Source organism: Sycon ciliatum, chromosome 2 (assembly GCF_964019385.1).
Source record: "Sycon ciliatum chromosome 2, ocSycCili1.1, whole genome shotgun sequence".
Lineage (NCBI taxonomy): Eukaryota > Metazoa > Porifera > Calcarea > Leucosolenida > Sycettidae > Sycon > Sycon ciliatum.
Window position 1 is genome coordinate 29,332,207 of NC_088644.1, and position 14,650 is coordinate 29,346,856.

The 14,650-nt window shown below is 52.3% G+C and overlaps 1 protein-coding gene across 1 annotated transcript in view; it reads right to left on the bottom strand.

The window, feature by feature from the left end:
* Positions 1-14,650, bottom strand: part of LOC135809586 (mucin-like protein) — a 46,392-nt gene that overhangs the window by 24,909 nt on the left and 6,833 nt on the right. The gene's annotated exons all lie outside the window — the stretch shown is intronic.

The following is a 14,650-nucleotide window of genomic DNA, read 5'->3' on the forward strand; positions in this document are numbered from 1 at the left end:
CGGAATTTAAGCTGTGTGGACCCTGGCTAGCGCCAGACGTTACTGAAGTAACGTCTTTTGCATAGCTACGGGAATAATAATACTTGAGTAGTAACTTTATTAGGATGACCCAAAGGCTGACCGCCTGTCGTGGGGTCCGTCGCATCAAGAGTACATAACCCCCCAGAGTGTGCAACTCCCACATACCCTGCAGTCCCGACAGAATTTCAAGTTGACGTCATTATTTATGATGCAATGCTCCTTGTACCAGTGATTTACAACATGTGTACGAGCGTCAACGCATCACACGTTTTTCTTTGCAATAATTTGTACAGGATCAGATCGGCTTCGGTCAACCACAAGTTCCGGATTCGTCTGATAATCCGTGTACAGTGGGCATTGCATCATCAAAGTGACGTCAACTTGAAATTCTGTCGGGACTGCACCCATAGTCGAGTTGCACACTCTTGGGGGGTTATGCAGTGTCTGCTCTAGGATTGTAGGACAACCGGGTACACGTGTAACTGGCGCAACTATTTCAACCGGGTCGGAGCCGGGTACACATGTACCTGGCGCTGTGAATGAGAGGACAGGAATTAGAAAATTACGAAAGAAGAAGAAGTATCTGACACATACAAGCCATGTAGTCAGTCTTTTCAAAGTTCGAAAGTGTAAAGTACCAACCGGGTCACAGATGACCCGGTACTATATTTTCAACCGGGTTCAAGAGCCGCCCAACCGGGTGGATTGCCCGGCTCACCCGGCGCTGGAGCAGACACTGGTTATGTACTCTTGGTCGCATTGAAGGATGATGGTACCAGATCGTGTGCTCTGGGTGGTAGTCGTGGGTCAGATCAATGTCATTTCCAGTCGGCAGCAACACGCAAACTCCCACACTCTTCCACCAGAAGTTCTGCACTCTAATCGTGCTACGAGAAATCTAGTATCACCTTTTTTCTTTTTTTTTCTTTTTTTTTACTAAAAAACACAGCCCTGCTAATAATCAGGGGAACAGGACAACTGAAATGACACTGGACAACAAGACAAAGGGGAGTAGGGGCGATGTGCCGATGTGGTTGGCGAGGCTCATCCGACCGGAGGTCTCGGAATCATAGCCTACGGCCAGGCATTGATAGGAATGCAGCTAGGGAGGGAGGGAGATCAAGTGAGAAAGAGAAAGAGAGAGGGGGAGAGGGAGAGGGAGAGAGAAAGAGAGAGAGAGAAAGAGAGAGAGAGAGAGAGATAGAGAGAGAGAGAGAGAGAGAGAGAGAGAGAGAGAGAGAGAGAGAGAGAGAGAGAGAGAGAGAGAGAGAGAGAGAGAGAGAGAGAGAGAGAGAGAGAGAGAGAGGGGGGGAGAGAGAGGGAGAGGGAGAGGGAGAGAGAGAGAGAGAGAGAGAGAGAGAGAGAGAGAGGGGGGGAGAGAGAGGGAGAGGGAGAGGGAGAGAGAGAGAGAGAGAGAGAGAGAGAGAGAGAGAGAGAGAGAGAGAGAGAGAGAGAGAGAGAGAGAGAGAGAAAAAGAAACAAAATAAAACAAGAAAGAGATGAGAAGAGAGATAAAATAAAACAAGAAAGAGATGATGGACGAGGGTAGTTGCTCATTGACGGGTGGCATAGCCTCACTGGGAGTCCGTAGCCCAGAGCCAATTCTTTTGACGCAAGTGGCGATGGACCTTCGTCTTAAAGGATTGGAGAGACTTCAACTGGGGCATAGGATCCGGAAACATGTCTTGCGGAAGCCTGTTCCATTCATCCACTACACCATATGGGAACGAACGCTGGAGAAAGTTGGGGGCCGTAGGGAGGAGCACTGCTTGTAGCTGATGCTGGTGGCGGACACGGAGCTGCGACCTTGTCCGCGGGACGAGGCTAGCTTCCTGGCGAGGTGGCACGAGCGCAGAGAGATCTGGATGGTCTTGAAGGCACATTAGCTTGTACATGTACGTGAGAGCGTACACTTGGCGGCGGGCAGCTAGGCTCTGCAGCAAGGCGTCAGGACCAATGATAGCAAAGGCCTTCCGCTGCACTCGGTCGAGTCTTTGCAGGTGAGAGTTGGCTGCGCCCATCCATGTCAATAGTGCGTATTCGAGTACAGGGCGTACGAAGCCTCTGTACGTTGTCAAGCGTCCTTTACGACCAAAGAAACTTGATGCTCGACGCAGAAATCCTAGTTGGGCTACAGCACGAAGAGAAACATTGCGGAGGTGGCGTCTGAAGGTGAGTTTGCTGTCGAAGGTCACTCCCAGGAGCTTCAGCTCGTCCCCGCAGGGAATATCATGGGCTCCGAACGTTAGGTCTGGGAGTGGCCAGGGGTTGCGGTGGTGGCCAATATGCAGCAGCTGCAACTTTGTCGGCTCAAAGCGAACTCTCCATTGTTCTCCCCAGCTACTCAATCGATCCAGGCTAGATTGCATGTCTGCAATACTGCCAGCAAAGTCATCTCTGGATCGTATGATGGTGTACAGCGTGGTGTCATCTGCGTACACACCCATTCGCGTTGATGGGGAAAGACAGGTCTCAGCATCGTTAACATACATCAAGAATAAGGTGGGTCCCAGGATGCTGCCTTGGGGTACGCCAGCTTTAGTCTGGAATTGAGCAGATTCCTGTCCATTGACGATTGCGCTTAGTGTGCGATTCCGCAAATAGTCCCGTAGCCACTGCAGCAGGCTACCGCCAATACCGAGAGTGGCCGCTTTGTGTAGGACGCCGGGGTGCGACACGCGGTCAAACGCACCAGCAATGTCGACAGCCAGGACGTGGGCACAGCCACCAGAACCAGCTGCCAGCGACCAATCATGCCCAAGCACTGCTAGTAGGTCCGCTGTTCCAAGGCCACTGCGAAATCCGTACTGCTTGGTTGACAAGAGATGATGTTTTTAAAGGTGATTCACAATTTGACAGTTCACAATACGCTCCATCACTTTGGAGATGATGGGGAGGAGGGAGACTGGGCGGTAATTCTTAGGGTTGGATAGGCTGCCCTTCTTGTAGACTGGCACAACTCGAGCACTCTTCCAGGCCTCTGGCTGGACACCCTTACGGAAGCACAGGGCGAAGAGAGACGTTAGAGGCGATGCAAGCTCATGGGAGCACTCTTTGAGCACTCGGGCAGGGATGTTGTCCGGACCGGACGCCTTGCCAACGTCGAGCTGGTTCAGGAGGCGTTTCACTGTTTGCAGGCGGAAGTGGATTCGGCTAAGTGGGGTGACCCCGGGTTGGCGAACATGAGGGAGATCCCCCGGGCCCAAGTCATCATCTCCAAGGCTACATTTATTGGCGAAGTAGCGACCAAGGCAGTTCGCTTTGGCAGCATTCATACGGAGTTGGTGACCAGCGTCATCTACCAAGCATGGTATAGACGAGCCATGACTGGCGCCAGCAGCAGATTTGAGCACCGACCACCATTGCTTGTCTTTCAGGCCTCCGCGTGACAGTTTCCGACGAACTCTCAGTTCCCAGGAAGCGCGAGCTCTCACATTCGCGAGGATAGCATCTTCTACTGAGCGCATGAAGCAAGCCTTGTGGGCTTCGCTGGAAATATTGTGTCTCCAGGCCTTCCATGCCTTGTTTTTAGTGTTCAGTGCTGTGGTGCACTCAGGAGTCCACCATTTGGGGTCTGCTGGGCGGGTGACAAGCTGCTTGGCGGGGATAAATTTCTGCATGCCACTGGAGATGACGTCACTTAGCTTCCTGCAGGACTCTTCAGGGTCGTCAGTCACAATGGTGGACCAGTCAGTAGTGCGATAGAAGGCCCGCAGGCGCCCCCAGTCTGCCTGATTGTAGCGCCAGACAGTCTTGGAGGTAGCTTGCTCAGCATCAGGGGTGAGGTAAAAGTCGGCAAGAACAACCCCATGGTCAGAGCGACCAAGTGGCGCTTTGACAGTGGTGTCGATAGGAACAGGCATGTTGGAGAGGATGAGGTCCAGGGTGTTCAGACCCCTAGTCGGCTGCAAGACATGCTGGTGGAGTTGATGCTCAGCACACAATTCTTCCAAGGCCTCTCCAGCTACAGTTGTTTTGCTGCTGCAGAGCCAAGTCTCGTGATGGACATTAAAATCCCCAGCTAGCACTATGTGAGTGCCGTGAGTGCGGGCCACGTCTAGTGCAGGTCCAAGATACTCAAGAGGTGTACCAAGCAAGAGCGGATGCAGTTTTGAGAGCTCTGCATCCTTTTGTGAATGTGGTAGTTTTTGGATCCTTATAAAGCATATCTAGGGCGTGCCCTTATAACCTAACCACCAATCATGGCGAGCACTGGTAACTCGAGACCCCGATGGATGGCACTGACCTCGGAGCAGATGCGAGAGACGTCCGGGAAATTCGATTGCCCACTGGGGACCAAAGTGGTGGATGTCGCGAATGCACTGGGAGATGCTGGATACAACGACCTCACATCTGTTCAGATAAGTTCACAGCATGAGTGCATTGTAACCTTCATGTCCACTGCGAGTCTAGAGCGTGTTGTTCGGGAGGGCTTTTCTCTATTGGATAAGACAATTTTGGTTTCAAACGTACTGGATTCGATCCTCCAGCTGCATATATCTGACCTCCCTGTCTGGATCTCGGACATTGCATTGACGGACGCTCTCAAACCGTACGGTAGTCCCGCTTCAACAGTTCGATACGGGCAAGTCACCACAAAGCATGGCTTCGATGTTACAACCGGGGTACGCTTTTTAAGCTTCAAACTAGGGAAACAATGCCCCTCCATTCCATCGTACGTTCAAACGGCAGGGGGTCACGTCTTTGCCGTACGGTATAAGGATCAACCACGCACCTGTAGGGTATGCGAGTCCCCAGGTCACCTGGCCGCGAACTGCCCCACCAGGCCACGCACCCCTCGTGGAACGTACGCTAACAGGGTCAAATCGGGACCCCAGAAAGGGCGCGAGGATCAGCCACTGCCTGAAAGCCTAGCCTCTGCAGTCAAATCGGGACCCCAGGAGGTCATCGGTGCAGACAAAGCGCGCGAGGATCAGCCACAACACGAGAGCCTGGGCGCTTCTCCAGCTGGTCAGGTCGACTCGAGACCCCTGGAGGAGGGCACGGGTACACATGGCAGCCAAGACTCAGCTTCTGCCGTAACTGTCAAAATGCGACCTGAGCATGATAAACAAAGCAACCACGTGGAACTTGACCTGACTCTGTCTCCTGACAGCAGCTGGGCCGAGGAGTCGGACTGTCCACCTGAGGGGAAACTCTCAGGGGGCGATGAGGCTAGAGCATTGGCGATATTGGCAGACTGCTTCCACAAGAGGCCGCGGGAGTCGACCTCCCCATTGGTAGTTTCCAGTGATAACCAGAGAAAGAAGAAGGCGAAAAAGATCACTGCGTCAAGCAACAAGCAGATAACTTGGCGCAGATAACATCTTCTCCCCCTGTGTAGCCCTAGGTATACAAACACAATCTGGTTTTCCCTGTCCTACTTCAACCTCGTGTCTTCCTCCAGCTTCCTCATTCTTATCTTTAGCTTGATCCTTTTAGGTATTTCATTAGATTTTAGGACCCTTAGCCATACATGTAACTATGCACCCGCTTACGCCAAATGTCCCTCCCCTTTTTTTAATTACTTCCTCCTGCAATGAAAGGTAGCAAGAATCTTCGCATTCTCTGCACAAACGCTTTCGGCCTAGCCAGCAAACTTCCCGACCTACAGCACGCACTCCTGCAGCATCAACCCGACGTAGCAATTGTGACAGAAACGAAGTTCACTGCGGAGAAAGTGCTTCCCTCTGACATCAGCTTCCCTGGATACAGCTCACCACTTCGGTTGGACAGAACGGCACATGGGGGAGGGGTAGCCATCTGGGTGAAGTCGTCACTCCCCTCCATGCTCATCCCTGACCTCATGTCCCCCGCACATGAGATCATCTGGGTTTCTCTCCAGCTGGCCCCAGGTCTCCGCACCGTCTTGGGAGCAGTGTATCGGCCAGGGTCCTGTGCCCCTGGCGATCTTACCTTAATCGATCATCTCGACAACATCCTCCCAGAAGCTAGACACCAGGGCTCCCACATTATCCTAGCTGGCGATTTCAACGTGCACAACCGGGCTTGGCTGAACAGCTCGAAATCTACGCCTGCAGGCGAGGCTCTCGAAGATACCTGCGCTGCCCATCTTCTTGTCCAGCATGTCACAGTACCGACTCGTGGAGACAACCCGCTAGATCTCATAATGTCAACGTTCACGTCCCCAGTAACTACACGTATACTTCCGCCCCTCGGTCGATCTGACCATGCAGTTGTACTGTCAGACTTTTCTTCCGTGCTCCCTAGACGTGAACCCCCTGTTAAGCGAACAGTATTTCGCTACAACAGGGCAGACTGGGATCGCCTTAGGGCGCACCTTCGCAACGTGGAATGGGGTGATATCATCACGGAGGACCCAGAAACTTCCTGTGAGCAGGTTACCGCTTCGATTACTGCAGCTGTTGCACAGTTTGTCCCATCCAAAGTTCTGGAAACGAGGCCTTCCGATCCGGTATGGTGGACGCCTGAATGCACAGAGACCGAGAGGGAGAAGGAGAAGCGCTGGCGCGACTGGAGAAAACACCCTTATGACCCAGCACTTCAGCAGGCATTCACCGATTCCGTGACTGTAGCGATCGCCACCCAGTTCCGATCACGACGTGCAAAGGAGGACAGCCTCCGTCGCAGCCTCTCAACTGGGTCCCTCAGAGACAAACAGTGGTGGACGAAGTTGAAGAACGCTGCTGGCAACCGCACACAGCCCGAAATTCCCCTAGTTGTCGACTCTGACGGCCGTGAGTGGGCAACAAGCTCAGAGAAAGCAGAGGCATTCGCCCGCTTTTTCTCGAAGAAATGTAGCGTTGCCGGTCCGGACCTTGTGGAGGCTGACCTACCGGACCCTGCTCCCTCAGAGGCTCCACCTCTTCGCACCATCCGCTTCCGCCCACAGGCTGTCCGCCGACTCCTGGCAAGGCTCGACGTCTCCAAGGCTACCGGGCCTGACGGTATTTCTGCTCGCGTCCTTAAGGAATGTGCTCATGAGCTCGCAGAGCCACTGTCCAAGCTTTTTGCTTTATGCTTCCGGTCTGGAGTGCAACCTAGGATGTGGAAGACGGCCAACGTGGTTCCGATCCACAAGCGATCTTCCCGCTCAACCCTTAAGAACTACAGGCCCGTATCCTTACTGTGCATAATCTCGAAAGTAATGGAAACTCTTGTAAACAGACACATCGTAAACTATTTTGAAGACCATCATCTGCTCACGTCGCACCAGTTTGGATTTCGCAGAGGCCTTGGAACATCGGACGCTTTGCAAGCTCTCCAAACTGCCTGGGCAAGCGCTGTGGGCTGTGGAGGGGCGGCTCGTATCCTAGCTGTGGACATCGCAGGAGCGTTTGATCGTGTCTCGCATGTCGGCCTCCTTCACAAGGTGCGTAGCCTAGGCATAGATGGTCCGCTTCAGAGATGGCTGGCCTCGTACCTGGACACCCGTTCCCTACAGTGCCTCGTTGGAGGGTGGACGTCATCTAGGTATACGACCTCCGCTGGAGTCCCCCAGGGAAGCATCCTTGGACCAACGCTTTTCCTGGCCTACGTCAACGACGCGCCAGATGTTCTCGCTGACGGCGCCAGTTTGGAAGCCTATGCTGATGATACAACTTTGTACAGCTTAGTCACCTCCCAGCAGACCCCAACAGTCGCCGCGCAGTCACTGCAGGTGTCCGTTGACCGACTGCACGAGTGGGGTCATACATGGAAAGTGATGTTTGAACCGACCAAATCCCAGGCCATGACAGCCACCCTCAGACGCACCGGCTTAGATCTCCCCCCACTCCTGTTTGGTGGCACACTGGTGCCCGAGACAACCACCATCACCCTCCTTGGTGTGAAGGTGGACGCCAAGTTGACCTTCAGCGATCACCTACGCTCCGTAGCCACCCGTGCACGCCAACGGCTTGGGGTCCTAAACAGAGCCGCCCACATACTCACCCCCGCCGGCCGGACGACCGTATACAAGGCGTCCGTACGACCAGTCATGGAGTATGCGCCTCTTGTATGGATGGGAGCTGCGCAGAGCCACCTCCAGCGTCTGAACAATGTTCAGCGCCGCGCGCTTCATGCTATCGGCCCTGGGGCACACCTACCCAGCCTGGCCATCCGCCGCACTGTTGCCTCGCTTGCCTGCCTGTACAAGCTGCACTACTTGCCTGGTCCTCCGCAGCTGCTCTCTGTGTTGCCACCGCGCCACATCATCTCTACCAACCCCAGAACTCGCAGCGAGCACGGTGCTGTCAGTGGCCATGACCACCAGCTCCAACACCAGCTGCCTGCATCTGCCCCGCTGGCACTGAAGCGCTCGTTCCCACACTGCAGCATCAGCCATTGGAACTCCCTCCCTGCCGCTCTCCTATCCCAGCCTCCCCACAGCAAGAGAATGCAATCATTCAAAACGAATGTTTACCGCCATCTTCGCAGCACAAACTGGCTCTGGGCAGTCGATTCCCTATGAACAGTATGACGCTAAGACAGTTTCTCCCCCACAATCGCTCGTGTTAAGCCTTGGGTTTTTGCATCTTTCTTACCCGTACAGCTCCATCTTCTTCTTTTTTCATTGTTTTTGGTGCGTGTTTTTGGCCGTGACGCCGAGACCTCAGGTCGGCAGAGTCATCAATGCCCCACCATCACTGCTGCGTCTCGGTGCAGCGCCTGCTCATTAGTTGTCACGTTTGTCCTAGTCTCCGTACCATTGTCTTTCCTTATTCTTTTCGAGCTGGTTATGTGAATATAGTAAAAAAAAAAAAAAAAAAAAAAAAAAAAAAAAAACTCAATCAGACAGGTGTCGTTGTCCGCACAGGATCCAGGCCGATACAAGGCACCGATAACAACAGATTGTTGCGTGGAAAGACTCACGGCGAGCCAGAGGACTTCGTGGTCATCAGTGGGAATCTGGTCGAGGTGCACCACTGGGAGGCCGGACTTCACCTATACAGCAATGCCGCCACCAAATGCATCCCGGTCACGTCGGATGGGAGGCGAGTATCCTGGAAATATTGTCTCAGAGGCTACGGTCTGGGCCGAGAACTTCGTTTCTGTGATAACCGCTATGTCGACGTTATCGTTGAGCAGTGCATGCTGCAGCTCTCCCAGCTTGTTGGTGAGGCCAAATGCATTGGTCACCAGCCAGCGGAGCGGCGGAGCTCCACTGATCATTGCGGGGTGCCAGCAGATGTCGTGCTGTCGCTGTCAGCGCTGTCAGCACCATCCAGTGTAGGGTCACCTCTTGCAGCGCCGGCAGGGTGTTGTCGATTGGGCTTCGGGCGGTCTCGGTACTCCCATGGCCGGGCGTATAGAGGCCGTGGCCAGAAGTCCGGAGTTGTCACGAGGCTCAGGTCTGTGGCATCTATACAAATCCTAGCTGACACCTTTCCCGTCTGCGTTGTGTAGATGCTGCTGTTGTGAACACTGGCCGTTGATCCCGCTGCCTCAGCGCGCCGCTTCACGAAAGTTTTGATGCTCTCTTCAGAGCAGTTTGTACCTACGTTGCCCACAAAGTTTACTGTTTTCTTGGCCCTGGGGGGTTCCTGTGCAACTAATTGCCAGCTGTCGTCAGCAATGATGTCCAGGGTCTGGGCCTCGTTGTCGTCGTCCTCCAGCTCCAAGTTGCGCTGGCCAGCATGCTGCACGTCGCCCTCATCAGTCGTGGCCTGCGTGGCATCCTGGGCCTGGCCCCTGCGCGTACGGGTACGGGTATGCCGTCGATTCTGCGGAGTACAAGTTCTCTGGGGTTCGTCAGCTGTGGCAGGCCGAGGAGAAGCAATGGCGGACTGCCTGAGGGCGACAACCTCCTCGTTCAGCCCTGCAATTTGCCTCGATAAGTCGTCAATTCTGTTATTCAGTCGTTCCTCGCGGTCTGCGGACTCCGTTACCAATGCTGCTAACGTCTTCATCACATCTACTGCCGACGACTCGATCCCGGGGAGGGAGCACAACAGCTTTACCTCGGAATCCGCCAGTCCACGAACGGCAGATTTAGTTGGAGGCATGGCGGAGGTGACCCAACGCTATCGGATGCCTACCTAGTTTTCTACTACTACTACAAACTAATACCTAAATCCTAATGTTTGAAACCAGGCCGGCCAGATGCCGGTGTTCCTGGCGAGAAACTGTGGGACCCTCAGAGCGCGAAAACCTGCACCCTGCTCCAAAGTTAGTTACCTACATTTGGCTTTGTGTCCCAGATAATTGGTGTCAAAATGAATTATACAGCACAAACCATACCTTACCACAATAGAACCTCGGAGAAAGAGGTAGACCTACACAGCTGCACCAAGCCTTGCTTGTGTATTCATGCAGCCGGAAACGCTTTCGAGTAGTCTACCGACCGTAGATCTACGTGTCGCACCATTTGCCTCGTCCTCGCCACTGCACTATCCGAACTGAACAGTCCGAAGGCCACAGGTATCGTTTCGTTGGTACTACATTCTACATTCTACAGGTAATCAAATGCAATCTCCCAAGACGTTGGAGCGAATGTGGATAGCTAGTGATTGCAGAGGAGTCTTTTCCAATTCCCAGCCCAGTTACACAGCAAGGAGCTAACAAGCCGCTGTCCAAAGCTACAAAGCGCTACCTGGAGAGGGGAGTGTTGAAGCGGGCGGCCTGAAGATTATAATTGTGGGTACGTGTACTTTGAACTTTCGACCAGTTTTATCGTACACGGCAGATCTTGATCATACTTCTTCTTTGACTTTGAAGTACATGTAGTGGCCAGGTGACTAAGGGCGCGTTCGAATTGTCACTCTTTGACTTTTCGAGGAGCTTCGTTTTTCTGAAGAGGTGGCCTTATTGGCCTCTTCAGAAAAACGAAGCTCCTCGAAACTCATCCGATGGGAAGGTGGATTAATTTAGTTTCGAAGAGTTTGGAATAGCTACGTCACGTAGTACGTGGAGATGGTCGAGCTGATCGGACGTCATCATCGCCATGACAATTCCACTCGAAACTCTAAAAATGATAGAAACCGTTCTAATGGGACAGTTCAACTAATCTTTACATAAAAGAGAGGCACCTGTGACGTGTGTCTGTGTGTGTGTGTGTGTGTGTGTGTGTCACGCTCCTTATAAAGAAGAGGCACCTGTGAGGCTGTGACGTGTGTTTTTGTGTCACGCTGAAGCGCTGCGGAGCAGCGCTGCCCTGAGCACGCGAAGCGTGCGAACAGTGTAGCACAGTGTAGCTAGCGGCCGCAGAAGCACTGAGCACGCGAAGCGTGCGAATCGTGTAGCTAGCGGAAGCAGCCACAGAAGCACTGTCACTGAGCACGCGAAGCGTTCGAATCGTGTAGCCACCACCACGTGCTGAGCACGCGAAGCGTGCGAACAGTGTAGGTACGGTAGCGCTTATACTTATACATAGCAGACACGATCAGTAGGAGTAGCAGTACAGTAGCAGCCGCGCGCAGAAGCACTGAGCACGCGAAGCGTGCGAATCATGTAGCCACCTAGCCTATGCCTACACTACAGTCCATTTCAAAACTATAGACGCGTACCTAGGCAAAAACCGTTATGCCAGCATCTATACCACATAAAATCTGTGATCACTTTGTGCATAAATTTTTCCAAATTGGGCGTGTGTTATCCAATCCTTTAGAAACTATAATGAGAGTAATTGTGGAGCGATCCTGAGCAATATTCCGAAAACTATTCTCAAAAAGTTCCAGCCACATTTGAAATATTTCAAAAACCCTACGCGTCTATAGTTTTGAAATGCACTGTAGGCCATAGGTAGCACTACTACTGTACTAGCAGCCGCACAAGCGCTGCAGACCACGTGAACCGTTCTCTGCAAATAGAAACATCTGCAACAAAAGGATACAAAAGATCTGCACTGACTGCACTCTGCATCTGATCTGCGGTGAAGAGCGCATCGCACTTTTGTTCGTAAGTTTATGAATTTTTTGAGCCGCTTCATCCGCCACCAGGTGATGGACAACCCTGACCAGCCTCCCGAAGGCGTAACAGACGTCCCTCCTTCTCCTTCCAACGCGTTAACGATGAAGAACCTCCCTCACCAGGACTTCAGCGGTCTGGCCACCACCACGTGCTGAGCACGTGTGCTGTTCATGTACTTGCTTCACCCGCATGCCACATTCGGCCAGGCAACGCTGGCGGGGGTGCTGCTAGTCTCTTTATAAAATTTGTTCGAACAGTTGATGAAGACAATTCGAACGCGCCCTAAAACTCGCGGAGCATTTCATGGCGTCTGCCAATGCCACCCAAGCACAATCATGCATGGTGCATTGGCGGTGGTCCAGTTCCGCTGGTGGACTGAAACTCTTTTTTGGGTTTAGATCACCAGTGATACCAAAGCAAGAAGAGTAGATCTACTGGTACATAAGCTAAAGAAGCGTAGTAAAGCCCAGCGTAGATCTATGTAGATCTATGTACTCTTGCCAAGTCTTGGTGGTACCTGTACACCCGTGATCATGGTGATTGCAGTGCACAAACTTTAAAAACAGGTTAACGGTGCTTTACACAATAGTTCTGCACAACCTATCGATTGCTCCCCTTGCCTTACTAGTACTAGTACCTAAAACTGATTACTGTAGAGTCTACGCACTAACATTACAGTCATAATGCACACATACAGACTCAGTACTCGTATGTGTAAAGGTGCAAGTACAGTCATGTAGTACTTTAGCCAGGAGTTCAGCGCATCCATCCTTATTGCAAAGTGTTGTTCTTCTGGTCATCCAGCCCCTCCTAGTTCACACGTATAATGCTATAATCACATTGCCCACTGACCGTCGGGCACCAGAAAACAAGGATATTACTGACTGAATACTGTTACTATTAGTAAGCGATAGAGCACCAGTATCCTCTGTTATTCATTGTTATACGCAGTCCTTAATCGGTAATAACTCTTCCTCATGGCGTTTTGGCTAGGCTTTCCCCAAATTGGCCAGCTGAAAATTTCGCCTAAAATGAGACTTACAAAGTTATTGAAAACCATGGCGTGGAATGTCTCAGTACTCCTTGTCAGTTTTGTGGTAGATTGTGCATGTCTGACCGTTCAAAATCTGGTTTAGTTGGTGGACTCGATCGCATAACTTGTGCTCACAATTTCCATGTTAGAATTTTTTCCTTGGCTCACCATCTGAGTTCTTATGGAAAAATTGCTAAGCTTTTCACTGGTTTTGGAGGGTTCCACTGAGAATCGCCAAAAATCTACCAAAATTAATGGTATTGCAAAGTGCGCTTACGAACGAATGATGTTGCTACAAGCATGACCGCTCGAGCTCTCTACTTCCAGGGGCGTAGGCAGGGGGGGGGGGTGCTTTGAGTGCCAAAGCACCCCCCTCAAAAATTTCGACCATGGGTCTGGCTTTTTTTCTCTTCTTTTTTTTTCAACCGGGACTGCCATCAGCCCAGACTGGGTGCATGCTACGTAGATCTGCGAGTGCATGCATTGTACTACACAAGCTTGCACTTTTCCGTTCCAGTCAGTGTGCAGTCAGTGTGCAAGTATTACTCCATGCAGCCGCGTGGCGCGTGATCCGGCCTGTAGCGTTGGTCACGCTACAAGTACAAGCTCAGCATTTGCCGCAAAAAGCTGACCTCTATCATCAAAGTCATTCTGCTATGCGGACGCCAGAACTTCCCCCTGCGTGGACATCGTGACGCTGGCACTGATGTTGAGTCCGACGGTGCTGCTAACCATGAGAATTTCTGGGCTCTCGTGGATTTCCGCGTCGATGCTGGTGATTCGTGTCTTGGCGAGCACTTGTCAACTGCTCCTGCCAATGCCACGTACAAGTCTGGCGACATTCAGAACCAGCTTGTCAGCATCATTGGTGACCACATCACACGGCAAATTGTTGCAAGAGTGAAGGCAGCGAAATTGTTCACGGTCATCGCAGATGAAGTAACAGACGTGTCCAATAAAGAGCAGCTTGGACTCGTGATTCGCTATGTGGAGGCATCCAGTAGAATTGTTCGAGAGGATTTCGTGACGTTCGTCGAGTGCGATCAAGGTGTTACGGGTCAAGCACTTGCCAAGTTTATAGTTGAAGCTATCCAGCAGCTTGGCCTTGACCTGAGCAACATGCGGGGACAGTGTTACGACGGCGCTTCTAACATGTCAGGAGCAACTAAAGGAGTAGCTGCACGGATTGCACAGAGCTACCCTCTTGCCCTGTACCTGCATTGTGCTTCACACTGTCTGAACCTGGTGGTTGTGTCGTCGCTGCAAGATAATAATTATGGTCCGCAACATGATGAGTGTTGTGGACAGGGCGTCGGTCTTCTTCAACGCGCATCCAAAACGACAGACTGCTCTGGAGCATGCAGCGTCAGCCACGCAGCCTGACACAGCCAGCCACAAGGTGAAGGACCTGTGCAGGACCAGATGGGTGCAGCGGTTAGACGCATTAGAAGCATTCCTCAACCTCCTGCCCTCCCTCGTGGTATGTTTCCAAGAGATTTCCGAAGCGCCTGCTGCTGCATGGTCCCAAGATTCACTCATCGATGCCAAAGGCCTCCTCTCCCGGGTTACAACCACAGAATTCGTGAGTGCTCTGGTCATCACTAACAAGTGCCTTGGCTATGTGCGTGGGATAACGTCTAGCCTCCAGTCGGAAGCCAGGGACATCGTTCATGCCATGGCAGATGTCCACACAGTGCAGGAAACACTCGAGAAGGTACGTGCTGA